Here is a 26,055-nt window from a genome sequence, read left to right as displayed (position 1 = left end):
AAAAAAAAAAAAAAAAATGCTATCAGATGGAATTCTGAATCTATGCAAAGGAATTAAGAGCTTAAGAAACCATAAATATGTAGGTAAATGATTTTTCTTATTTTTAAAACCCTTTTATTTTAATTTGTTTTATTTTATTTTTGAGATGGAATCTCACTCTGTCACCCAGGCTGGAGTGCAGTGGTACAGTGGCATGATCTCGGCTCACTGAAACCTCCTCATAGGTTCAAGCAATTCTCATACCTTAGCCTCCCAAGTAGCTGGGATTACAGGCATCCACCACAATGCATAGCTAATTTTTTTCTGTATGTTTAGTAGAGTTGGGGTTTCACCATGTTGCCCAGGCCGGTCTCGATCTCCTGACCTCAAGTGATCCGCCTGCCTCGACCTCCCAAAGTGCTGGGATTATAAGAGTGAGCCACCATGTCAGTCATTAAAACCCTTTTAAAACATAATTGCTTAATGCACAAACAAAAACAATATTTTGTGGGGTTTATAACATATGTAGAAATAAAATGTATGATGACAAAAGCACAAAGTCCAGGAAGGGAGAAGTATTCTGTTGTAAGATTCTTATGCACAAAGTGGTATAATATACCTGAAGGTAAACTGTAATAAGTTAAACATATATACTTTAACTCCTAAAGCAACTACTGTGAAAGCAAAACTAAGAGTTATTGTTAACACACCAACAAAGAAGCTTAAGTTGAATTTTTAAAATGTTTAATGAATTCAGAAGAAGGCAGTAAATGATAGGAGAGAAAAGAAAGAATGGATAGAATAAAGAGAAAATACATGGCAAGATGATAGATTTAAGCTCATATAAGTATTCGCCCTAATGAAAAGGCAGATATTGTCAGATTGGAAAGAAAATGAAGATCCAATGATATGCCAACTATTTAAAAACTCACTTTAAATATTAAGACAAATAAAAGTAAAAGGTTAGAAAACAGCATGGTATACTAATGCTAATCAAAAGAAATATAGGTGGTTATATTAATAACATATAACTTCAATACAAAGAATATTATCAGAAATATAGAGGATCATTTTATAATGATAAAAGGGTCAATTCATAATGAGGACAAATAAATTCTACATATTTATTCCTCTAATACAGCACTTCAAAACACATAAATCAAAAGCTAATTGAATTGCAAGAAAAAATTTTAAAAATCTACAATTGTAGTCAGCCATTTCAATATCCCTCCCCCAACAACTAATAGAACTGTGGGTAAAAAATTAATAAAGATGTAAAAGGCTTATGCAATACTATAAACCCAACTTGGTCTAATTGACATTTATAGAACACTCCACCCAATAACAGGAGAATAAACATTTAAGTGTGCACAGAACATCCACCAAGATAGATCATATTCTGGGCCATAAAACAAGTCTCAGTGCACATATAAGGATCCAAATCATATAAAACATATACTCTGAGCACAGTAGAAATTAGAAACCACTAACTTAAAGGTATTTGGAAAATCCTTAACGATTTGGAAACTCACATACTTTTTAAAAATCATGATGTAAAAAAGAAATAAAAATGAAAATTAGTAAGTACCTTGAACCAAATGATAATGAAAACACAATATATCATGCTGTGAGGAATGCAGCTAAAACGGTACTCAGAAATGTATGGTACTAAAGCACCTATACTAGAAAAAAAGAAAGATCTCAAATTATTGATCTCAGATTCAGCCTTAAGAAAAAGGTATAAATTAAACCCAAAGTAAGCAAAACAAAAACAGAAAATAATAAAGGGCAGATATCAATGAAAACAGAAAAATGTTTAAGTAGGAAAATAAAAAGCAATTGAAACTGAAGGCTAATTCTTTGAGAAAATCAGTAGAGTTAATGAACCTCTAGCCAGATTCATAAGGAAAAAAGAGGAGGACACACATTATTGATAATAGGAACAAGAAGAGTGACAGCACTACAAATTCTACATACACAGTAATACAGTCTTTCATTACCCAAGCTGGTTGCCTTTTATTTTCAGGGTGGTGTTACCAGATGTTAGATTTCCTGTCTTCATAAGGAGAGTCTGATTAGATCCTATAAAAATCTGGTCCCACCCATTGTACCAACAGAAAAGCTATTCACTCTCTGTTTCCCTCTCTATGATTTTGTTCAGGACAGTCTCCTGGCCAACTCTGAAAAAATAATGAATCATAATACTTAAGCCAATTATGAAAATGGGGCACACCCTGCATTTGTGATAGTAATGCACATGTACCTCTGTGTACACTGCATTTTGTTTTGTTTTGCCATTTTCCAGATTTTCAATGTATTTTAAAATCTTTGTTCTGCCATCCTACATATTGACCAGTATACCTGCTACATTTTAACATGGCTCATTCTCATGAGGAAGCTGCAAGATATGATCCTTAATTTACAGATAAGAAAAACGGACTCAGAGTAATGAAATAAATTGCCCAAATCAACCAGACAGAAAGCAGCACAGAAGGGATTTGAACCTAGGCCTTTCTCATACTAAACCTCATATTCTTGACAATAATTCATGCTGCCTTCCTAATAGTCCCTGTTCAGAGGCTCCCCGTCTCATATTCTTGACAATAATTCATGCTGCCTTCCTAATAGTCCCTGTTCAGAGGCTCCCCGTCAGACTGATCCAGATTCATTGACCAAACTTCCCTGGGTGCATTTGTTCAAGTAGCTGCAGGTCTACCTATGTATAATAGCATTGCTCTACAAGAAGATTGTAAGGACATTGTCAACTGACTTGCCAGAATCCAATGATAAAGCATCTATTAAAGTCCCTTATATAAAATATAATGATTGTTCTATCAAGAATTTTTAAAGGAAGTAGCTTGGCATGAATTATTCCTACTGGATCCATGCTCTTCTCATTATGGCCTACTTTTCTTTGGGCTGCTTTTGTTTATTTATTTATTCAGTATATATTTATAGAACATCTACTTCATGCCACCCAAGCTATTGCAGATACAGCATTGAACAAGACAGCACCATACCTCCTCCCTTCAAGCTTATAGTCTAGAATATTTACACTACTCCTATTTAATCATTATTTCAAAAAGTTTCAAAAATCAGCATCAAGTTCATTGACTTGTGGCTTCCAGAATTCACTTCCCTAGTTCCAGCTGATTTGGAGCAGTCACTGAGACCTACCTGTTCAAGACGTATTTCCACCCTCTGATTATATTCAGGGTGATCTCTTGTCTAGCTCTGAGAAAAGAATGAATCAAGGTATCTAAGCCAATTATGATAATCTTGTTCCCTAATACTGCAACTATCCTTCTAGCCAAGATGGTCACATGACCCAGTTCTGGGCAATGTGAACTGAGAGCAAGGCAAACTGAGGGTTCCTGAAGAAGTTTTTATTTCCTAGTAAAAGGGGACGCAGCTGGCACTACTTCCTTTTTCGTTTCTCTCCCATTTGCTACATAATTCAATGTCCAAACCCAAGACACACACCTCTGGATTTTGCCAAATCTCTACCTGTGTAAGCCATTACAATGTTGTCTTCTGTTACTCTCGGGTAAATACTTTCCTGATTGTCACCACGCATGTTCATTTTAATGAAACGGGCAACTTAGATCCCTATTGTAACACATCCCAAGCCCAGTTTATTTAAACAATTAATCAAAAACTTTTTTACTGCCTACCTATACTCTGTGAGGAGGATACACTCTAGTCCCTGTGTTTAGAAATTCAAGATCTCATTGGATAAAATAAAATATGCACAATTAAATAGCTACAAATAAATACATGCATTTCCTATCATATTTGAGCCTGGATCTTATTGCTAGAATGACTCAAACATTCTTTAAAAATAATAAAAGAGAGAGAGAATGTCTAGAAATAGTCCCTACCAGTGTATCACATGCTGAGGGGTGGCAGTGAAGATGACCTTAGATTCTGCCTTTAAGTCTTTCACGAGGTCTAGAGATCGAAATTATCCCAGTCAATATGGTGAAACCCCCTCTCTACTAAAAATACAAAAAATTAGCTGGGCGTGGTGGCACGTGTCTGTAATCCCAGCGACTCAGGAGGCTGAGGCAAGAGAATCACTTGAACCCAGGAGCCAGAGGTGGCAGTGAGCCAAGATCGTGCCACTGAACTCTAGCCTGGGCAACAGAGTGAGACTCCATATCAAAAAAAAAAGAAGAAGAAAGTGTCTTAGGCCAGAAGAAAAGGAAACCCCTCTGACTTACTTTTACCACATTTATGGCATAAGAAGGACTTCATTCTGACTGAAACCTGCCTCATCAGGAAACCAATCGATAGACTAAACTTCAAATAAGAGATGTTAAAGGATGACTGGAATAGCATAGTGCTGGCTGGAATTGTCTGTAACGGCACCCCACACTTGGACTGTTAATTGTGTTACCCATCACACATATATTGGTTTGTGAAATCATAATTCAGAACTGAATAATTCAGAGAAGCAAATAATGAATATTCTTCTTTCTTTTAGAGAAGGCAGAATCTTTCAAAATGCTGCACCAAGAAAAGTGGGCCCACACTACAGACACAGACAACTATTTCCTTAGTCCCAAATGATTGCTCCCAAGCTAAAATATTTGTGATATTTCTTCTTATATATACACTTGCTTCCAAGTCTTAAAGAAGACGGAACTGTGGCCAAACATCATGGCTTATAATAATGTAAACTTCCTGGGCTCAAGCATAAGGTATCCTGGGACCTCATTCTAGGAGGGAGAGTGAGGAGGGCAGAGCCAAACAGAAGGGAAAACAAGCACATTTTCCTGGACATTGAAGTTAGTTATAACAAGACATAGTGTTCAAAGAATGCACCAAGCCCAGGTCCAACTCAGACAGCTTAGAATGGAAAGGGTCTTTGTGACGAGGCAGGTTAGAGCAGCAGTCTCTCGAGATGGTCGTCAAATACACTGGAACCAGGGCAGTAAGCAGCCAGGCTTCTGGGAGATCTCTCTGGTCATGTCCCACCAGGTAGGGTACATGACAAGGTTCAACTCCCCAGGAAGAAAGCACGATGGGAACTAGGTAGTATTCCATGCCTCCAGCCACTAGCTGTGCCACTGGACAGGGCACCAATTCTAGAGGGAAACGGGGGCCCTGCATGGGATAACTAGCAGAGGAGAGTAGTTAAGAAATTAGCTTGGATGTCTCTTAATTTTTAACTACTGTTTGCTCATTTTTAAGGAATGAAAGGTATTTTCTCTTCTCCCAGGAGCATAGCCAGGCTCTGTGGTTTAAATCCTGAGGTTTCCCAAGCCCTGGAAGGAGGCTAAGTAATTGCAATTAACTGCCTTTTTGTCATCAAAAGCAAAAAAATGAGAAGCTGCTCGAGGGGTTGGTATCCAAGAAGACAAATTCTAAATGGGCCTTTATTTTCTCATGGACTCAAGCTGGATCGTGGGAGGAGAGAACGTCCAAGAAAAAAGTGGAGGCCAGGATGGCTCAGGCATTGAGAAGGAACAGGACTCAGGGGTCTGATGGTAGCTCAGCTCTGAGATCCTTCAGATGCAGAGGCTTGGAGGTGGCAGGGCTTCAAAAAAGGGTGAAGATGGGGGGACTGTGAAGAATGAGAGTATAGCACCTTAGAAACCTCAGCAAAGGTCCCAGTGGCTGAGTATGTTATGAAGGGAATGGAACTTTGAGTACCACGCAGAGCCCAGGCAAGGTGCAATGGGGCCGGGGACCAGCCTGAGCCGACCCAGGGCCTCTGCTTGGCTTCCACACAACACAAGCAACAGGGTAAGGAGTAGGGGTAGAATACCCCAAATTATCACTATTGGCCTGGAAGAGAACTTTGACATAAGCTGTTTACAGACAGAGTAATACAGTATTCACTCGTTCATCCATTCATTCATAACACACTGACTGAGAGCCTTCTTTTGTGGCAGGCATCCTGCTAAGTGCTGAAGACACACAGATGAAGAAGTCACACACAGATCCTACCCTTGTGGAATTCATGATCTAATGGCCTATGGTATGTAGGGATGGAGACAGTAAGAAGAAAGATAAACAAACTTAAAATCACGATGAAATTTTTTTTAAGTGCAATAAAGAATCCAAACAGCATCCATTCCCGAGAAGAACAGAGGCAGTCAATATTGGATAAGGTGGTCAGGGAGGACTTCTAAAAGGGGAGAGCAGCGACACTGAGGCCAGGGTGTGAGCAGGGCTGGGCCAAGACAGGAGCCCAGAGCAGACCTTTCCAAGAAGAGGGAAGAGTACGCGCCAAAGCCCGGAGGGAGGGCAGAGCTTGGCAGAGAGTGAGAACTGAACCAAGGCCAGTGTGTCTGGAGTGGATAAGTGAGAAAATGGCAGAGGGAGGAATTGGAAACACAGGCAGACCAGGTCTTTGTAAGCCATAGTAAAAAGTTTGGAAATTTCAAAATAAAATTCTGACGTGTGTCATAAATGTCATGGAGGTATGTGAATACCCTTTACCTTGTCAGACTAGAGAAGGGTGAATCAAAATAGAAGCCCATGTCTACAGACGTGGTCAACCAGGGAGAGAAGAAGTGGGCCATGATTCAGGAGCTATGTTGTATTCAGGGGCCTGCCTGCCTGGGTTAAATTGGCAGCAGAGCATCTAGGTAAGGAAGAAAGTAAGTATGTTTTGTTAGCTGCCTTTTATTGAGCAATTTCTATGTGCCAAGCACTATTCTAAGTACTTTAGAGGCATTTTCTCAAATAATCACCTGTGCCAGTCATGGTGCCATCAGGAAAAAAGAACCCCTTCCAGACAGCTCACTAGTGAGACGTTAATACAGAAAACTACTTAGAAAGGTCTTGGAAGAGCAGAGAGGACAAAAGGAGAAGGGCGAGACCCAGAGATCAGCAGCAACACAAGATCATTACCCTCCCTCAGGCTGGAGTGGCAAAGACGGGTGTTGACAGAGCCACGAGCCATCACCTCATAGGCTACAACTGGGACCAAGGAGGGGGTCCTGCCCAGGAGGAGCCAAAACCATGGAGCCACCACTGCTGGAGGTACCACCTGAGAAAGAGGGAGACACCATGACTTTTATCCTCTCTCGGCCAATTGGGGCTGACCCAAGCTTCAAGGAAGCCTGAGGAATAAGTTTGCAATGGGGCATTGTCCTAAGATCTAGAGTAGAGCAGGGAAGGATGGAGAATAGATCTGAGGGCAAACAGGCAGATGATGGACCTGTCCTCTCAACAGCCCCATGGGTTAGAAACTATTGTTACTCCCATTTTTCAGATGGGGAAACTGAGGCACCAGGAGGGGTCAGAATCTGTAAAGTGGCAGAAACGCACTTTGAATTCAGCATCTACCTGATACTAAAGCCCAAACATACAAGGGCTATATTATTCAGCCAGCCTAGGCAAGAACACGGTAGTTAGAGCTGGACTAGCAGATCCTAGGTCTGAAAACACTGTGATAATTGTTTTTAGGATTTGCTTTGGAAGTGGCTCTAGTTCTTCGGTGATCCTCATCTCAGGGCTAGGCTGCCAAAACCTTATGCTTGGAAAACATACTTCTTGCAGATACTTTGGGGACAAAAGAGAAAATGCTATTGCTTTGAGCTTGGATCCTGGCAAAATTTGTCCTAAAATTTTTGAAACTCATATGAACCTTTAAAGTTACTTTGTTCTAGGAAAAGTGACTCTCTGTCAGTCAGAATGGGCTAGGTTATAATACAGTAACAAAAGTCTTAGTCTTGAAACAACAGAGTTTATTTCTTGCCTGTACTACATATCAACAGCAGGTTATTCTGGGACTCTGCTCATAATGGTCACTGAGGAACCCAGGCTGAAGAAGTTTCCATGTTGACACATACCTTCGTGTTTGCCAAGGCTGGAAAAGAGAGTGGAATAAGTTGTACATTGGCTCCTAATCTGCTTTGCTGGGTAAAGAAGTGTAATCCTACCATATATCCCAGATAATTAAACATTTGTGAACAGCTCTAATGACAATCATACCACATCAATGACAGTTCTGGTTGGGCTGAGATAAACGAAAGTCCTAATGTAGAATGAAGAGACTTAGGAGCTTCTAACAAGCCAGGCTACACTATATAACATCATAAAAACTTGTCTTTGCTGTGCTTAAAATTGCATCTCTGCAGACACTATGTCTTTCAGGAAAACCTTTTGCTCCTAAGTATTGCTTAAGACCATTTCCCTAAAAATCACCATTGGTTCTTAAAAGATGCTGTCTAAGATGGCTTGGGGAGCTGAGATGCTGGCTGGAATGATGTGAAAACAAAGCATCTTGCCTTCTGGAAAAGAGATCCTAATGTGGACTAGATTCTAATGTGGACAAGCCCAGACTCATTCCAAGCTTTCTACTGTTGTATAACCTGACGGCAGATTATTGGGTAGGGATGGCTTGCTGAGCAAGTCGCGGCTCTGTGTATAAGGAGCCAGGCAGTCCCTCGGCTTTCACAACCCCATGCTCTCCTGCATTTCTTTCTACCCACCTAGATGTTTTCTCTTGGCATGTTTTGCTAGCTCAAGTCCTTCCTTCATTCTCACTTCATACCATCTCCTCAGCAGACAAAGAACCTAGAAGTTCTTGACTTCTTCCTACATCCAATAGAATACTAACTCTTAAACAATTTTACCTTTTAAATAGCTTTAAACTCATCATCCCCTTTTCTCTCTCTCCACTTGCACTATCCTAATCCAAAATATCACCATCTTCACTGGGGGGCATAAAAACTCACTGCCTGGACGCCCCACATCTATTTCTGCACTGGCTACCCATCCAGATGTCCCATACGCGTCAGTCAGACCGAGCATTTGAAAACGCAGCATGCCAAATGCACCACGCCAGATACCCCCATCTCTCTCCCTTGTCACCATTCCAACTGACTAAAATCCTTCCATATATTCCTTATAGATTTTAGAACAAAAACGAAAGCCTGTAACATGTGTCGAATACCTGGCTCAGTCCACCCTTGCTAATCTCACCACCCCCATCTCCTTCCACATACACTTTCTCTCTCTGACTCCAGTCACCCTGGCTTTCTTTCACTTCTCCGTGAAAGCCAGGCTCTATCCTTCCCTGGCATTTGCTCTGCCTGCAGTGGTCCCCACCACATCTCTCCAACTCATGCTTCATAACACAGCTCGGGACTCATCACCTCATGAAAAACTTTGTGGACCCTTCAGACTAAGTCAGGCCCCTTTCTTAAGCTTCTTCCCCATAGGAATGACCACAATTATAACTAAACATTTAATTGTAGAATTAATCATTTAATATCTGCCCCCCTCTCTCTCTCAAATGGCATTCTTGACTTTTCCCCTGCATTCTTACTGCCTAACAGTACCTTGCGTAAAAGCAGATGCTCAATATCTATTTGTTGAATGTCTAAGCATAAGACATGATTAGCTACTTATAAAAGGAGAGGGTGCATGGCTGTTATAACTATCAAGAGTCCTGAACAAGGATAGCCTTAGGAATAAAAACATTCAAGGAGGGATATGTGAACCACAGTTTGGGGGCTTATAACTTCGTAACTCTTAGAGCAGGCCTGCATCTAAGGTAGGCAGCAGAGTTCCCATCTTCTTTCCCTGACCCTACTCCTTGGGTCAGAGTAGAGGAAAGATGTGACTACAAGGAAGACTAGGCGCCCTGGTCTCCAGTGTAGGGGGTGGTCTACACAGAACAGAAAGCCACGATCTAGAACAAGGCCAAGCAAAGGCTGGGAGGTAAACACGCATGTGTCCAATACTCTTTAAGAAGGAACTTGAAAAGGCTTGAAAGGGAAAAACTAGGCATGGCTAGAAGACTTATTTTTATCGTTCCTCCCTCAGAATCAGTCTTTCTCAAAAGGAAAGAATTTTCCTGAAGAGGAGAAGCTGAACTACTTTGCAATTGGATTATTCTTTTTCTAATGACTTCAAGGTAAGATAGAACCTCACTCATTAAGTCTATTTGAAAGGAAGATCAATCTAAGTTCAAGTAAGGCTAATTTTTAGAATACTTCTAAAGACGTTCAGAATTTTTAGAGTACTTGTAAAGAAATCTGACATATAAAAGCTCAAATATTTTCCTTTGGAAAATTTATTCTCTTGGGTGTTCTAAACATACTCTGTGTAACTGTCTTTGGCTTTTAACTTACAGATGTCCCAAAAGAAAAGGCCTCCAAAGTAAAGAGTGTTATCAATCTAGTTTCCAATTACCTAAATTACCTTACATAAAGCAAAACTTAAGTAAGCATAGCAGGATTTTTTGGCTATGGTTTTCACCACATCTTTTCTAACTAGCAGTCATCATCATCTTACTCCATACAATATTTGATGTTTATTACAAGGATGATCTCCAACATGCAAGAGAGATATTAGAGAACAGGCTTTTCATAATCTAGGATCGCAAGGTGCAATTTCTTCTTCTAGCCCCATTTTGTTTTACTACTGGTTAGATGGATCACAGAGACCACCACTTCCCTCACCCCATTCCTTTTGCACATCTGATTCTGCTTACGAGATAGCAAAACACTTTCCCCCTTTATCGATCACATCATTGTTATTTCTCCAGAGGCTCTCACTTCTGGGCCAGTGTTCCTACTTCACCTCCATAAAGCACTGGACACATGTGTAAATTAAGCACACATACATAAATTGTAGAATTCCTAGTAACTGCTATAGGTAACTGATGGGTTAAATAAATCTTAAAATATCAACTTGCCATCCCTTGGATCTAGCTGGGAGTCAGGAGCTGAACTTTGAGAAGCTGGGAGAACAATGGACAAAGGAGGTAGTTTCAGTAGTGCTTGGCGATGCGTAAGCAATGGGTTAGTGTGAGCCGGAGTGTAGAGGACAGGCCTCCTCTCAGCGCTGTGGTAGGGGGAGCGGGGTGAGGGGAGAGAGAAGCTGTGAAACACTCAGTCTCCTCAGTCTCCTCTTCCTGTTTCGTCTAGCTAAGATGGAAATTTAGAAACCCCCTTCTCTGGGGTAGCCCTAGGTATTTAGAAACATATTAGACAAAATATTCATTTCTCTCTTATCCTGAAGAAAGATTCCCTCTGAAAACAAGCCTCCAAAAAAGATTCCCTCTGCAAACAGCACACTGTTCTAAAACCTTATTCTCCTTAACTTTTGCCTAACTTTCTAAACATGGACCATAAATAATAATAATACAAACCAACACAATAATGTTGGTTTTTCTCTAGCTTATTTATAAGTGATGTTCTTAGAGAATAGTTCGTTTAAATTTCGAGGTCACCTGCTCATTAACTGCTGAATAAATATAATCCAGGTAAAGAATGAATTATATCTAAAGCTCCATCAATTGATCAAATCCTGAACGAATGAAATTTTAACCTCCCAGAGATAAAGTTTCATTGACTTTAAGCTCCACAAAGTTGTGGCATGCCTTAGGTAAACAGTCTGAATTGTTTTGATTGTGCTAATAGTTACAAAAATAAAATTGCCTACTTGGTTAGTAAACCTATTTTATAAGCCACAGTGACTCTTAGCCAAATTCTAATTAAGCAAATCAGTTAACTGGCTCTTCTCTGTATGTGACCTGGTACGGCATTCTTATTCACAAAAACAGAGGTGGCATGTATAGGAATCCTATTATTAATTTGGTATGTACTTCAAGATTACAACATGGCTGCCATTTACACATGTCAAAATGATAATTATTCTGAACCATTAATTACAGCTGATCAAACTACACTGTCCACAATTGTGAAGGGTCTTGGAATGTTTAAAGTAAACTCAATTTGCCGGGCGCGGTGGCTCAAGTCTGTAATCCCAGCACTTTGGGAGGCCGAGACGGGCGGATCACGAGGTCAGGAGATCGAGACCATCCTGGCTAACACGGTGAAACCCCGTCTCTACTAAAAAATACAAAAAACTAGCCGGGCGAGGTGGGGGGCACCTGTAGTCCCAGCTACACGGGAGGCTGAGGCAGGAGAATGGCATAAACCTGGGAGGCGGAGCTTGCAGTGAGCTGAGATCCGGCCACTGCACTCCAGCCCAGGTGATAGAGCGAGACTCCGTCTCAAAAAAAAAAAAAGTAAACTCAATTTATGGTTTTTATCTCACTGTACCTCATTTTCCTCATCTGTGAAATAAAGCTAATAATAGTACCTACTTCACAGTATTATAAGGACTAAGAGTTAAAATATGTAAGGCACTGAGACAGTGCCTGGCACAGAGTGGGTACTATGTAATGTTTGCAGTTCCTAGGAAAATGTCCAGTCCCCTCAAAGATCGAAGATTCCACTGGATCCAGATATCAGTCCCACTTGCTTTCACAGATCACAGCCGGTAATAGGTGTATTTCAGAATCACAGGCTTCTCTGGATTCAACTTCAGCACGCTTTTCTTTTCCGGGTATAAACTTACATAGTTTTCCTTCAAGGACTATATACTGATTGAGGCAACAAAGTCTTTAAAGCAGTAAGTCCTCACTTTTTGGCATCTGGGAACACTTTGATAATCTGATGAAACTCCAGGCTGTTTCCCAGAAAAAAATGCACATGTAAAAATTTATATTCCATTTCAGCAGTTTCATAACCTCCCTCCAAGGTCATTCATGGACCCCAGATTAAGAATCAGTGTTTGCACCCCAGATTAAGAATCAGTGTCTGTAGTAGAACTATTATGGAAAACAGTATGGGGGTTCCTCAAAAAACTTAAAATAGAGCTACCCAGAAGTGGGCTCACTGAATATAGTTTACTATATATATAGTAAGCTATACTATACTATATATACTATACTATACTATATATACTATATAGTATATATAGTAAACTATACATACTATATATGTACTATACTATATATAGTAAGTATATATGTATCTAGTAACTATACTATATATAGTAAGCATACTATACTATATATATGTAAGTAAACTATACTTAATTTCTGCAAACCCAAGGACTGAAATATATGTATATACTATATATAGTATATATTACATACAGTATATATATATACTATATATATAGAGAGAGAGAGAATAGTTTTCCTTCAACAACTATACTATTAATTGTTTTTGAGACAGGGTCTCACTGTTGCCCAGACCGGAGTGCAGTGGCACGATCTTGGCTCACTGAAGCCTCAACTTCCCCATCTCAAGCTATCCTCCCACCTCAGCCTCTCGAGTAGCTGGGACCACAGGTGCATGCCACCAGGCTCAGCTAATTTTTGTTTTTATTTTTTGTAGAGACAGGGTCTCACTATATTGCCCAGGCTGGTCTCACTCCTGGGCTCAAGGGATCCTCCTGCCTTGGCCTCCCAAAGTGCTGGGATTACAGGCATGAATAACCATGCCCAGCTTTGTAAGGGAAATATTAATTACTATTAGTGAGCTAAGTACTTCCAATAAAAAGTTTTGCTGATGATGAAGAAGATGAAGAAGGAGAATAAAGAGGAAAACAAGCAGAGGAGGAGAAGGAGTCATTCAAAATGGATAAAGATAAGCAAACTGAAGGGATACTTTTACCTCTAAGTGAGCCACAAGTATGCAATAGTGTTTTGCTACTGTGGAATACTGTGTAGCTATTATTAGCAGCTCTGGAGGCAGTTTGAGCAACTGATTATATCTAAGGCCTTCTTTTAAACCTTAAACAGGTAAAATATTGTTATGGAGTTCTCCACACCTGTTCAATGATTCAGACATAAAAGAAATGCTAATTATGAGAACTGAGCTGTGAATTCTGAGTGACCCTAGGGATAAAATGCTTATCTGGTGGTCTTATGTTGCTGGACATTTATTAGAGTTTTGAGATTACATTAACTGATTTTCACCTTAAGTGCTCTACCTCGAGAAGCATTAAAAGCTTCTGAAAAGGAATTATTTTAAAGAGGTAGAGACATTGGCCAGAAGATCTGTCTGCTGAATCAGGGGGCACTGTGAGGAGAAGAACCCAAGTAGGGTGTGAGGGGTTTGCCACAGTCAAAAGCTGCCACTTTGACCAGGACTCACGAGGACCTTACTCATTCCTCTGTTCAACAGTGGCCAATGCCTGAGACCAAAGAGGATGGATGATGATACTTAGAACAAAGATCATAGAATAAGGTCAAGGTCCCACTTACATTTCTGCCCTTTCATGGTCTCAGCTTGCATCCCTGCCTCTAAGCCAATTATCTTTTCAGGAATTACAAGCTCTAACATGGTTTTGCCCCTGCCTACCTCTCGCCTCTGGTCCTCTATCACTCTCCCTTGCCTTACTCAACCCTCGTCCCCAAGGTCATCTCTCTGTTCCTGGACCATCCCCAGCTCATGACTGGCTCAGAGACTGTGTGTTTATGGTCCCTTCTCCCAGGAACATTCCTTCTTCAGACATTTGCATGGCTGATTCATTATTATTTTTAGATCTTAACTTGGTGAACAGCTTTCTGTCCCTTGCCTTGTCACTTTCTTCTATATCATCCTATTTATTTTATTTATAGCACTTATCCCTCTCTGAAAATAACTTGTTGATTTTTTTTCTTGACCATTGTCTATCTTCCTCATTAGAATGTGAGCTCCATAAGAGCAGGAACCTTCTACATTTTAGTAACTGTGTAGCCCCCAGACCTATCATAGAAAAAGCACCAAATATACATTTGCTGGATAAAAGAATGAAAGATCATCAGCATAGCTACCATTTATTGAGCATTTACTCTGTGCCAGGCACAAGGCTGTAGGTTTTTCAATTAACTCGCACAGCAGCCCTCCAAGATAGGTATTGATCATCCCCATGGTACAGATTAGGTTTTGCAGAGAGGTTATGCAACTTTCCCAATGTCACAGCTAGCAAGGAACCAAGACTTGATTTGAACCCAGATATATCTGACTCTGACACTCATTCTCTAAGTCAAAATCAGCACTTTTTAAAAAATCAATGGCCAGATAGTAAAATTTTAGGCTTTGTGGGCTATGTGGTCCTGGCCACAACCACTCAATCCTTTTGTAGCGTGAAAGCAGCCTTAGACAGTATATAAGAAAACTGATGTGACTGTGTGCCAATAAAACTTTATTCATCAAACAGATTTGATGAATAAGCAGTATTTGGCCCAGGAGCCGTAGTTACCAATCTTTCCATTAAGTCATTGTTCTATATATGCTATTCTATAAAGGGGTTTAAAAATGAAGGGGTGAGGAAAAGAATAACATTCAAATGTGTACTATGTTCATGGTGAGCCCTCTTTTAATAAGTAAGACAGCAGGTAGATGACTGTTATGTTTAAAAAGGCAAAATAGGAAATAGAGTTCTAATAGGAATTATGACTCCACTGATTCAACCTTTGACTGAATTATAACCATCACTTAAGACTACAGTAGAGTTTAATTCAAATAATTTATGACATTTTAAGCAAGATTCCATTTGCATTGTAGTCATGGATAATTTTACGTGCTGACACCATAAAAAACCTACATAAATTTTCATCTCAAGCATGTCCAAAATAGTACCAAGCCACTCTGTTAAAAATTCTTCTTCTTTCAACCATGGAGCCTGAACACCTCAGTCTTTCCTTCTCAAGCAAACTTATGAGTCACTGGCCAAGGGTAAAAGGCAAGATATGAGGTCTGAGCCAGCCCAGAGAAATCTAAAATCTCATTTGGAAAGGTGGACATTATTTGTGCTCAGTTGTTTAGTAATTCAGAGTGGTTCTTAAGACCGAATATCAGCATTGAAGCAAAATATCAACTCGCCATCCCTTGGGTCTAGGTTGGGAGTCAGGAGCTGAACTTTGAGAAGGTGGGAGAACAATGGACAAAGGAGGTAGTTTCAGTAGTGCTTGGCAATGCGTAAGCAATGGGTTAGTGTGAGCTGGAAAGTAGAGGACAGGCCTCCTCTCAGCACTGTGGTACGGTGAGCAGGGTGGGGGGAGAGAGAAGCTGTGAAACACTCAGTCTCCTCTTCCTGTTTCATCTAGCTAAGACGGAAGTTTAGAAACCCCCTGCTCTGGGGTAGCCCTAGGTATTTAGGAACATATTAGACAAAATATTCATTTCTCTCTTATCCTGAAGAAAGATTCCCTCTAAAAACAAGCCTCCAAAAAAGTGTGCAAACAGCACACTGTTCTAAAACCTTACTTCCTTAATTCTTGTGTAAATTGTGTAATTTGCTAAACATGGGCCGTAAAGGTTTGAGCAGGAAAGCAGCCCCAGCATGGGAGAACCAGCATCTGAAGGGGACTCTGGAGAGGGGGAATCTGTCCCAGCTCTGCCAACAGCCAGCACCAAGGTCCTAGTTACTAAGGCTTTCCCACTCTGCCCCTTTCTAAGCCTGTTTTCTTGTCAGTAACAGAATGAGTCAACCTCATATTTTTCATCCACCCAAACTTCTGCTTTTTGTTGTCTGTTTAACATGTTATATTCATTAGTGTTGAGTTACCATTTAAGATGATACATATTATTAATAATAATGGATTTCTGGTGAGCACTTAGTATTTACCAGAACTGTGCCATGTGCTCTCCGTACACTGTGTTATTTAATTCTCATAACTATCCAACTCGAGAAAGACCCTTATGATTACAGACTTCTCAGATATGATTCTGAGGTTCAGGAAAAAGAACTAAGTTTCCCAAGGTCACACAGGGAGTAGGTGGCAAAGCTGGGATTTGAGGCAGAGTCTGTTTTTTAAAGAACTACACTGTCATTATGTTCCTTGGAGCCCCTAGTCAGTTTCTCACTGAGAGGAGGGTGCAGCTTCAAACTCCCTCACCCCGAAATCCTTCTCACTGTGACATGAGGACTCTCACTATGCCAGGCTACCAAACACCAAGGTGTTTTCCCTGGAGGAGATGGCACAGCAGCTGCTGTCGATATCCAAAGCATGGTCTTGAGACACTGAGAACCCATGCCTAATCAGTGCCTCCAGGAGGAGCACGCAGCTAATGCACATGGGTAGAAGGTCCCTTGTCCTCAATTCCTATTGCCATTGTCCTGCTCAAGCACACAGATAGAACAAGGCCGTCTGCAAATCTCCGGTTATTAGAGAATTTTTTTTTTTTGATAGGAAGAGACAACCCTTTCAAGGATGGCCCAAGTTCAACAATCTGGTGACATAAGAGATCTGGGGGCTCTTGTTCAAATAGACAGTTGGGGATTTTAAGATGATATATCAGCACTGGCTTGAGTAGGAAGAGGGTTGGGGTGGGTAGGGGAAGAAGAGTAGGTTGTAAAGATAGAACAATACTGGCAAAAATAATGATTTTCACAGATCTGAATCCCTCAGTGGTTGGGGAAAGAAGTTTAATTATTGCGTGTCTACTATGATCTGTTGCTTTCCTATACACTGGGCATTAGGTCCCGACAACAGTGAGAAAATATGATGTTTTACAGACGAGGAGATGGAGCTCACATGGCTAGTAAGACTCAAAACAGGGATTCTATCTTCTTCACTCTATCTTCATGCCTGTGCAAATAATTCAGATTATCTAGCTCTCACTCAGATTTTCATGAAGTAGATGCCCCTTTCTCAATAGAATATCTATTCAAGTTACAAAGTCTAATACAGTGCCTAGCACAGAGTAGAAGCTCAATAAAACAGGATGCATTAACAACTCTTAGTGTGGTTTCTCCAACTCAGGTAGAAATCATCTGCTCCAATAGTTCTCAACCAGAGATGATTTTGCTCCCCAGGGCATATTTGTAAATGCCTGGAGATATATTTAGTTGTCACAAATGAAGGGAGGGGTAACACTGGCACCTAGCAGTTAGAGACAAGACACTGCTAAACTTCCTATGATGCACGGGACAGTCCCCACAACAAAAAGAATTATCTGATGTATAGCACCTATAGGGCCAAGGCTGAGCCATTCAGATCCAGCCGAACACATTCTACAGCTAAGGACACCCAAACCCAGAGACATAAAGAGACTTGCGTAGGTCCACACAGCTGGCAGAGCCTTGGTGAGAAACACTGCCTGAAATCTTCTACAATGTTCTTGCCCCTGCATAAGCAGCCAGTGTAGGTTCCAAAGGAACACAGTGTCCGCCTACAGGCCCTGCTGCCCACCAGCTTCATGCTCCGTCAACTTCCTTTTCTTAGGGAAGTAAACCAAACACAATGATCAAGTCAAAGGAATTTATTTTAATAACGAAATAGGCAAGCTAAAATATTAATAATTAAGTAGTCGTATTAGGTCATAGTAGAAACTGCCAGAAACATTTTCTCTAAAATGTGTATTGTTTGCATTATCATTGTCACCAACAACCATGTTTGGCCTCTTATGTGCCAGGAGATGTGCTGGGTCTCAAGGGAGCGACAGGCAGAGGGAGAAGGTGTCCACCAATATCACGCACAAGGTATATCCTTGACTTCAAGAAGCACTCAACACAAGCATGAGAGTCTCTTTTGCATTTGCTGTCACAGAAAGGAGGCAAGATTGCAAACATGGGTAAAACAAAACGCTCCTTGCAGCTAAATATCTAAGCACTGAGGTCCTAGCATGACCTGTTTATTTTAAACAATGTTTAACACAGGAACATTCAACTACAGCCCAAGAACTTGGACTTTGCCACTTATATTCTTGGGATTTGGCTTGCCTGGTGGACGTTTCATGGCATCTGTCAAGCTTGTGAGGGACTTCCAGTGCCCTGGACATATCTCAAGTATCAGAATAACCATATGAATCAGCGGACTTCATTTAATCACAACAGAGCCAATGATCCCAAGATCCCCTAACAGAAGCAGGCAGATGGAGAACCCGCAAGATTCGGCTACCATAAACCAAGGTACTGGCATCTTTTGCAGCAGTCTCTAAGCTGCATCTAAGTGGAAGCTGGTGACCTGAATTAACACCACTCTGAAGATCAACTTTGATCTTGAAATATCAATGAAAAATTAAACATCCTGATAACACTGAGTACTAATGGCTTTTATTTCCATTGCAACTGCTTTCTGAGACGGATAGTTTCCCCTTTAGATTTTCATGACTTTGGCCCAGAAAGTGGAAACTTGAGGCATTAAACATACAGGAGCCTGGGACGCCAAGAAAACAGTAGTTTCTATTTAAGGATTTGGCTGCAATAGTCAGCTAAGTGTCTTAGGGAAGTGAATGGAATTTGAATAGATCAACTCTGCTACTCTGCTACAGGCTGGGAAATCAGAAACTAAGAAGGATATCCCAAGGGCTCCTGCATGGGTTTAGGCATGAATGTTAGCCTCAGTGACAAGCAGCTTTTTTAACAATGCTTCCTGGACTCTGAGCTATTACAGTGCAGTAAACCAAGGGATACTAACTTTTTTATTCTGCCCAGTCATAACGTTAAAATTAAATTAAACATAAATTGCCAATCAACAAACCCCATCATTTGATAAAAGAAATAAAATGCTTTAAAATTCCAACAAGCAGGAAGGAGAGACTCTCAAAACGAAGGGAAGTTCCTCAGATTGACTACATTCACCCTAGACTGGAGAAAACATCATAAGCCAACAGCGATCTGCTGTCTGTAATGGGGGTGCCATGAATGCTAAACAACCACTGGCATTAGCTGGGGAAAAATCAGATTTGAGACCCAGCTAGAATGGAGATGGTGTTCAGGGGAGGGACAGGGACTGGGGACGGAGAGAGTTGGGAAGAAACACATTGCACTGTGAATATACCGCACTGCTCTATGGTCGGGTCACATTTTCCACACTGTAATGCACTAAATTGCCTGTTTAATTACCAGTCTCTTCCACTGGGCTGTGAGTTCCTTGAGAGCTGTGACTATGCCTTGTTGCCCTGATTCATGGAGCTAATCAGACATGGGGCAGGAAAGATGATGTAGTCATGCACTGAAGGAGCGATGGAGAAGCCCCAGGGACACACGGTGCTGCTTCACGGATCCATAAAATTGGAGGATTAGAGAGCACATTTTCTAGTATCTAATAGTTCATGTTGTTCTGTCTGGGTAGTGGGAGGGGCCCCGCCCCACCTTACCCAGCAGGCTCACCCTGAGCATCAACCCACAGGATAATTAAAATGCACCCCAAGGGGAGCCTGATGGGAGTCAGAATTGGTGCTACCCCAGCCTGGGGGGACGACTGAGCAAAAGTTCAGCTCCTCTCCCACAGTGCCTGCAGATGTCCGAGTGGAAGCAGAGCTGACGGTGGGGAGAAGCCAGCCTCCTGCCTGCTGCTGCTTCATAGTCCCCCTGGTTTTCCCATAGCCAAGTCCTAGCAGAGCTCTCATTCCCAAGGTTTTCAATTTTCCCAGGCCCCTGTTCCTCATAGTCACTTTTTGGAATTGACTCAAAAAAGGAATGACGCTGTTACTAGCAGCCTTCAGGGTTCATTTCTACGGCAACCACCCCTTTCCTGCAGAATGTCCAGCCCACAGAGAAATGAATGTTGCTTTCTTTCAAGACTCATTTTGGGTGTTTTTATGGCCAATCTGATTTCTGGCAGGATGCTGAAGCCCATAACACAGCCACACTTCCCGCCAGCCCCACAGGGCATGGGTAGGGTTTGCATGCAACGCTCACTAAGAAAGTGCACCCAGGCAAGGAGGACAGAGTGGGGAAAGGGCTCCTGCCTGCCTGTGCCTGGAGAGCCCAGGAGCCGCGATGCAATGTTTTAATTAGCACTGGCTCAGTCTGACATCCAGGGTGCCCGTTTTACATCTGACATGCTGTGGCCGTTGGAGAACCCAGTACCACATGGCGGGAATAGCAATGCCGAAGTTCTGGGAACTGAAGGATGAGAGTGAACTTTTCATTGCACATATACTGTTATTTTCCTCTTACAAGCTGTTGGGGGTAACTGTCCTGGGGTACAACTTCCTATTCAACCTCTCTTTGGAAATGTTCTTGATCTAGCATAGCATCTCTGTCCCTTTCTTAATATTCAACTCTCTAGGACTCGACCATCAAACAGGGAGTTTTCAAATCCTGAATTCATGTGGAGAAAAGTTGTGTCCCCTGAAGCCTCATGCCTACCACAGTTTCCTCACCACTATTGCTCTCTTCAGGCATCCTCGGCTAAAACGCCAGTGCCCCTGGAGGTCCCACTAGGTCCCATGACCAGCAAGCAATGGGGGTATCGGATAACAGGCAGCTGCAGGCAAGAGTGAGACCCCAGGTAGGGAAGAAGAGATGGAGAAAGAATGCATACGCTTCTGGAGGTCAAGGGGACAGCCCCCCTCCACCCCACCCAGGAAAGGTGGGAGAGAATTGAAGATGCTGACATCCCCATTCTTTCAGGGCCCTGAGGCTAAGCATTTCCTTTCATCACCCTCTACAAACTTAGCCTCCTCACCACCTCCAGAGTTTCTGCTCTGTCTGGAAAAAATGCTAACCAGCCATTTGCAAGAGATGTCACTAATAAGAGCTCACAATAGACACTGTGTGCTGTGCAGAGGGAACATGGTGCGCCTGGGGGAGGTCAAGTGGAAAGTGTTGGGAGCATTCATGGGCAGCCAAGGAACAGACCTAGGCTTATTCTCAAATCTTCAGCTCCCTGCTGCCCTCGCAGCCTTCCTGTTCTCAGAATTTCACCATCCAAAGAATCCCACCCCAGGTGCATTAATTGTCCAGGCTGGACGTGCAGGTGCTTGGAGAGGAAGGACACAGAGAACTGGGTCTACAGGAATGACATAGTTACTGGAAAGGGGCTTAGAGAGTTCTTCTGATGGGAGTGACCCCAGGGGAGTGAATACTGGGCTCCAGCTGGGGGAAGCAGTGGGGAGGTGCTGAGAGAAAGGGGATTCTAGAAGACAGAACTGGCCACCTCTTCCTCCTGCTGTCCTTGAGTTTGGGCCTAGCTTCTCTCCACCAGCAGAAGTACCTGGGGAAGAAGAGCCCAGGAAAGGGAGTCAGAGGCCCTCGTTTCACCTGGATTTAACCTGCCATCAAATTATAAAATGCCAGAGGTGGGCAACTCAGTCTTAGGAATCATTCAGTCCAACTCCCTCATTTTATTCTCACAGACTCTGAGCCCCAGAGAGGTGCAGGTCCGTGGCCAGGGCGGCAAGTATTGAGAACTTCCTGCATTCTGGTTAAGGCAGGGTATTAAGGGTTCAAATCCTGTTGGTTCATCAATGGGTCTTTTCCTGGCTAGCTCCCACCCCATCTAACTAGGCCCTCTGTTCTTTTTCTCATCGCATATGGGACTGAGCTATTTGTTTGTGTGATTTTTTAAATGTCGGTCATCCCCATTTAACTCTAAGTTCCACAGGGGCAGGCAGCTTTCTCAGCTTCTCTACTTTACCCGCTGTGTGCCTCACACACAGTAAGCACACAGCCGATACTTACTGAACACAGAATCTGTACTCTCAAAGCAACCTCATGAGGAAGTATTACCCCCATTTTACAAAGGAGGAAACTAGAGCTTGGACAATTTAACAAGTGAAAAAAGCGAGATTCGGCTCTGGATTCTAATGACCCTTTTCCTTAGGCTGTCTGCTTTTCTAAAAAAAGATTAACAGATGTATGAGGGTTTCTTAAGCTGGGGACCTTGGTTTAGACTTCTTCAAACGTGATATTCTAGAACCAGATGCTCCAAGACCATTCCCTGAGAGAAGAGGAGGGGCCACTTGGAGACTGAGGGCTGCTCAAAGCAGGTGTCCCCAGGCAGGTGCCCCATCTTGCCTAATCACATACAAATGTGGAGCCCACAAGCATCAGTGGTCAGAAAAGATGTTAGGTCAGGGGTGCAGTCAAGGAAGAGGGGGCTGAGGACCACTAAGCAGGGAGAAAATCCCAACTCAGTAACTGGGGAGGCAGACAGACAGGAATATCTGTTTGACAGGAATATTATTAGGTTGGTGCAAAAGTTAATTCTGGTTTTCACTGTTACTTTTAATAACAGAAATCAGTCATCAGAATGCAGTGAGCCCAAAGCTTAGGGTCTTGAGGAAGTCCCTGGTTGATGGAAAGGGCAAAGGCTTGGAGGCTAGACCAGCCTGCCGTTGAGTCCCAGCTCTAGCACTTACCAGCTTGGGCATATTCCTTATGTTCTCTTAGCCTTGGTTTGTTCATCTGAAATACAGGGTGGTGGCAACCCCTCTGCCTCATAAGGAGGAAATACGAGATCAGCCAGGGCAAAGCACTCAGCCTAGTGCCTGAGATACAGTCAGCTTCCGGACAATGCTAGCTTCATTAAGCGTTTACTTCAAGGCTGGAACAAACTCCAGATTTGGAGGTCCTCTTCGTGTTGAGGCGAGAGCCTGTAAGTGCTTAACCCTGGCTACTAAGGCAGGTGAGAGGGACAGGAAAGCTGATCTCGACAGAGAGAACAGAGCAGATCTCAGAACTGAAAACATCTCAGCTCAGGGTCTGTACTTGCGAATCACTGTGTTCTCAAAGCCTTGCTCACAGCCTGGCACATGGCTGATGATCAGTAGGCCCGGCTGAATGAATGGGTCCAACCAAGCATGTGAAACAGTTACAATGTTTTTACCATCAGCCTGCTATCATTCATTCGTTCCTCACCGGCTCATTCAGCCCTAGAGTGGCCATCACGACATAGATGTAAAAAAAAAAAAGGGCTCTGAAGTCTGCCATTTACTGTGCTAACCTGAGCAGTTTTCTTTACAGTTTGCTCATTCGTTAAATGGGTTGACACACACCTCAGTGACTTCAGTGGCTCATTGTGGGGACTGAGTTAATAAGATAAAGCCCTTAGGAGAGTGCTGGGTATATAAAAGACACTCCATCAATGTTAGCCATTATCACAAGAAAGAGCCTACTGGGTGTCACAGATTCCTAGGCTCTGGGATCCTGGCTGGGAGTCATAAAGGCATGACCCCTGCCTTCACAGCTATCAGTCTGGCAGGGGCAATGGATCAGGAAACAAGCAATCGTAAGACAATATGGTTAGTGGTCCAATAAGGGGAAGTTCAGGGGACCCTAACCTCATAGCAGAAGTGGATTTACTCAGAGAGTCCTGACTAATCTCCTGACTTGGTCAGACCCGGAGGCAGGGTAGGGTGAAGAATGCTTTAAGCAGACAGGATAACATGTGATAAGGTTCGACCACGGTGGGTCCAGAAAACAGAAAGCATGTTCCTATGGTGAGACAGAGGTAGAGAAGGAGGAGAAAAGAGGCCCAAGAGGCACACAGGATCCAGACCATGCTGGTAATGGCAAAGGGAGAAAATGTTCCAAAAGAGCAGAGAAGAATCACATCCCAGAGGTATAACCCCTTGCATCGGGCTTGTCCTCCACCTCTTGGGCAGTTTCCATAAATTTATGAAGAGGAGCAGGAGTCATTATGACAAACTTCTCGGCCCTCATACTCTGGATAAGCTCAGGAAATCCCATGGGACCCCTGCAGAGAAGGCTCCCTGGGGACCGCAGCAGTCAGCACAGGAAGCATCTCCACCGTCCTCCCGGGGGATCCACGGACTCATTCCACTGCGGCTAACAAAGCAGGGACTATCTGGATGCCAACACTGCGAATCAAGACAACATAGACAGCCACAAAGAGTGGAGGGAGGAAATGTGGTTGGCATGGTTATTTTTTAACCTGAAATGCATATGGGGAAAAATCAGTGTTAAGAAAACTGACATACTGTAAAAAACATTCTTTTCCACTCAATACTAAAACAAAAGTATTGATTTCCTTGGTTTTGCACCGTATCTTCCCCTCTGCTGCCACCTCCAGCCAAATCTAACAGAGAGAATGAAGTCCGTCTTTTCTGCTGTCTTTGATCTTCATTCCAGATGGTTAAATCCTGCTGGCCCCATATGGAGCCCAGCTTTCCCCTACAGTGAGAAAGTCCTTTGATATAAAACTGTCTGCCCGACCCAAGCTCAGAAAACGCCCTGAGTAGGGAATACAGTGGGGATAAGAATGAATATCACCCGTTAAACACAGATCTTAAAGTGGGAAACAAACTTTCATAAAAGAGGTGCTCAGCTCCTCCTCTTTCCTCTGTAGCCAACATTACGAGGATTGGTACCAGGATCTGTACTACTAAACGGAGCCTTTGAAGGCCATGTGCCGTTTGCAAATCAGATTTAATGAGGTTTCAAGCCAAAGCAATTACATTTTTTGTAAAGTGTCCAAAATCCTCTCAGGATTTGGGGGTTCTAAGCCAGGATGGAGGATTACATGGAGGCCAAAAGAGTAGCAAAAACTCGGGAAAGATTTCATGAGGAGCAAATGCACACAGGTGTGAATGTTACATCACAAAAGCACTTGCACCTCTTTTCAGCTGCAAACAACTATACCCACGAGCCTCAGTTTTGCCTTAGCCATAGAATTCCATGATTCTGAGTTCTTTTCTTTGACTTTCTTCTTCCTACTGTGTCTGCCTCTCCTGCATTCCATGCTGCTTCCCTGGCTTCCTCATCCTGCCCCCATAGGGTCTCATGTCATGACATCCTAAGAAATTACTCCATGACCCCCAGGTTTTTAAATACCTGTATCCTTGACTTGGTGGTGTTTGAGGAATTATTTCCAATCAGTCGATTAGCAAAGGTGATGGAGACTCTGGAGAAGGCAGTCCCAGGCTGTGGGTGAATAAGAAGCAAGGTCTACTTCCTCTGAGTGCCCCCCTGCATGGCCAGAGGCTGATGGACTTTGGGTGCTCCACAGTAACCTCAGAAAGAGTCCCCCCACAACAGCAAATTCTCCCAGTGCAGTTTTGAAACACCACAGGAGGAGGAAGGCTCTTTAATCAAATAATAACCAGTCAGAGATAAGGCCTGCTAGGCTGAGCTTGGCCAGCCAATCACAGGCTTCCTTCCGACTGCAAGGACAAACAGACCCAGGCTTCTGGAGTGCATTTCAGGACTTGTTACAATTTAATGATGCAACAAATGATGTCTTCTTCGCATTGCCTGGTGGGGATTTTCTAACTGGGAAGTGAAGCTCCAGGCTCAGTAACCTCATTCTTGGCAGAGGTGTCTGCAGCTTGAGTGTTCACGTGGGGCAGGCTCCTGGCCTGGCTGTTTCCAACTTGCATTTCTCACTGCTGAGGGGAAGGGAGGCTTGAGTGGGGCTGTGTGGGGCTGGGGTCCCCATGGGGTGAGTCTATTTGATGCCAAATGTGCAGCTCACTGACTGTAACCCTGAAAAGGTCGTGGAGAGATGATGGAGATGCTTTACGTGCATTTCCTGTTTGTCTTAAATCAGTCATGACTTTGGTCTTCTGTATTTCTTCATCCCCTTTCCAGCTGCTGCCACCCTCCCCTTTCAAAGCTATTATTGCTCTG

The 26,055-nt window shown here is 42.7% G+C and overlaps 1 protein-coding gene across 1 annotated transcript in view; it reads right to left on the bottom strand.

Annotated features, from left to right (window-relative positions):
- The window catches only part of GPAM (glycerol-3-phosphate acyltransferase, mitochondrial), a 63,399-nt gene extending 37,908 nt beyond the window's left edge, over positions 1 to 25,491 (bottom strand). Inside the window, exon 1 of the mRNA XM_011927873.1 lies at positions 25,261 to 25,491. The gene's annotated coding sequence lies outside the window, so the exon portion shown is untranslated. The remainder of the gene's footprint in view (positions 1 to 25,260) is intronic.
- Between the last annotated feature and the right edge of the window lie 564 nt (positions 25,492 to 26,055).

The sequence above is a fragment of the Colobus angolensis genome, unplaced genomic scaffold (assembly GCF_000951035.1).
Source record: "Colobus angolensis palliatus isolate OR3802 unplaced genomic scaffold, Cang.pa_1.0 Scaffold75, whole genome shotgun sequence".
NCBI classification, from domain to species: Eukaryota; Metazoa; Chordata; class Mammalia; order Primates; family Cercopithecidae; genus Colobus; species Colobus angolensis.
The sequence above is the reverse complement of the archived record's forward strand: the minus strand, read 5'-3'. Positions and strand labels throughout refer to the sequence as shown.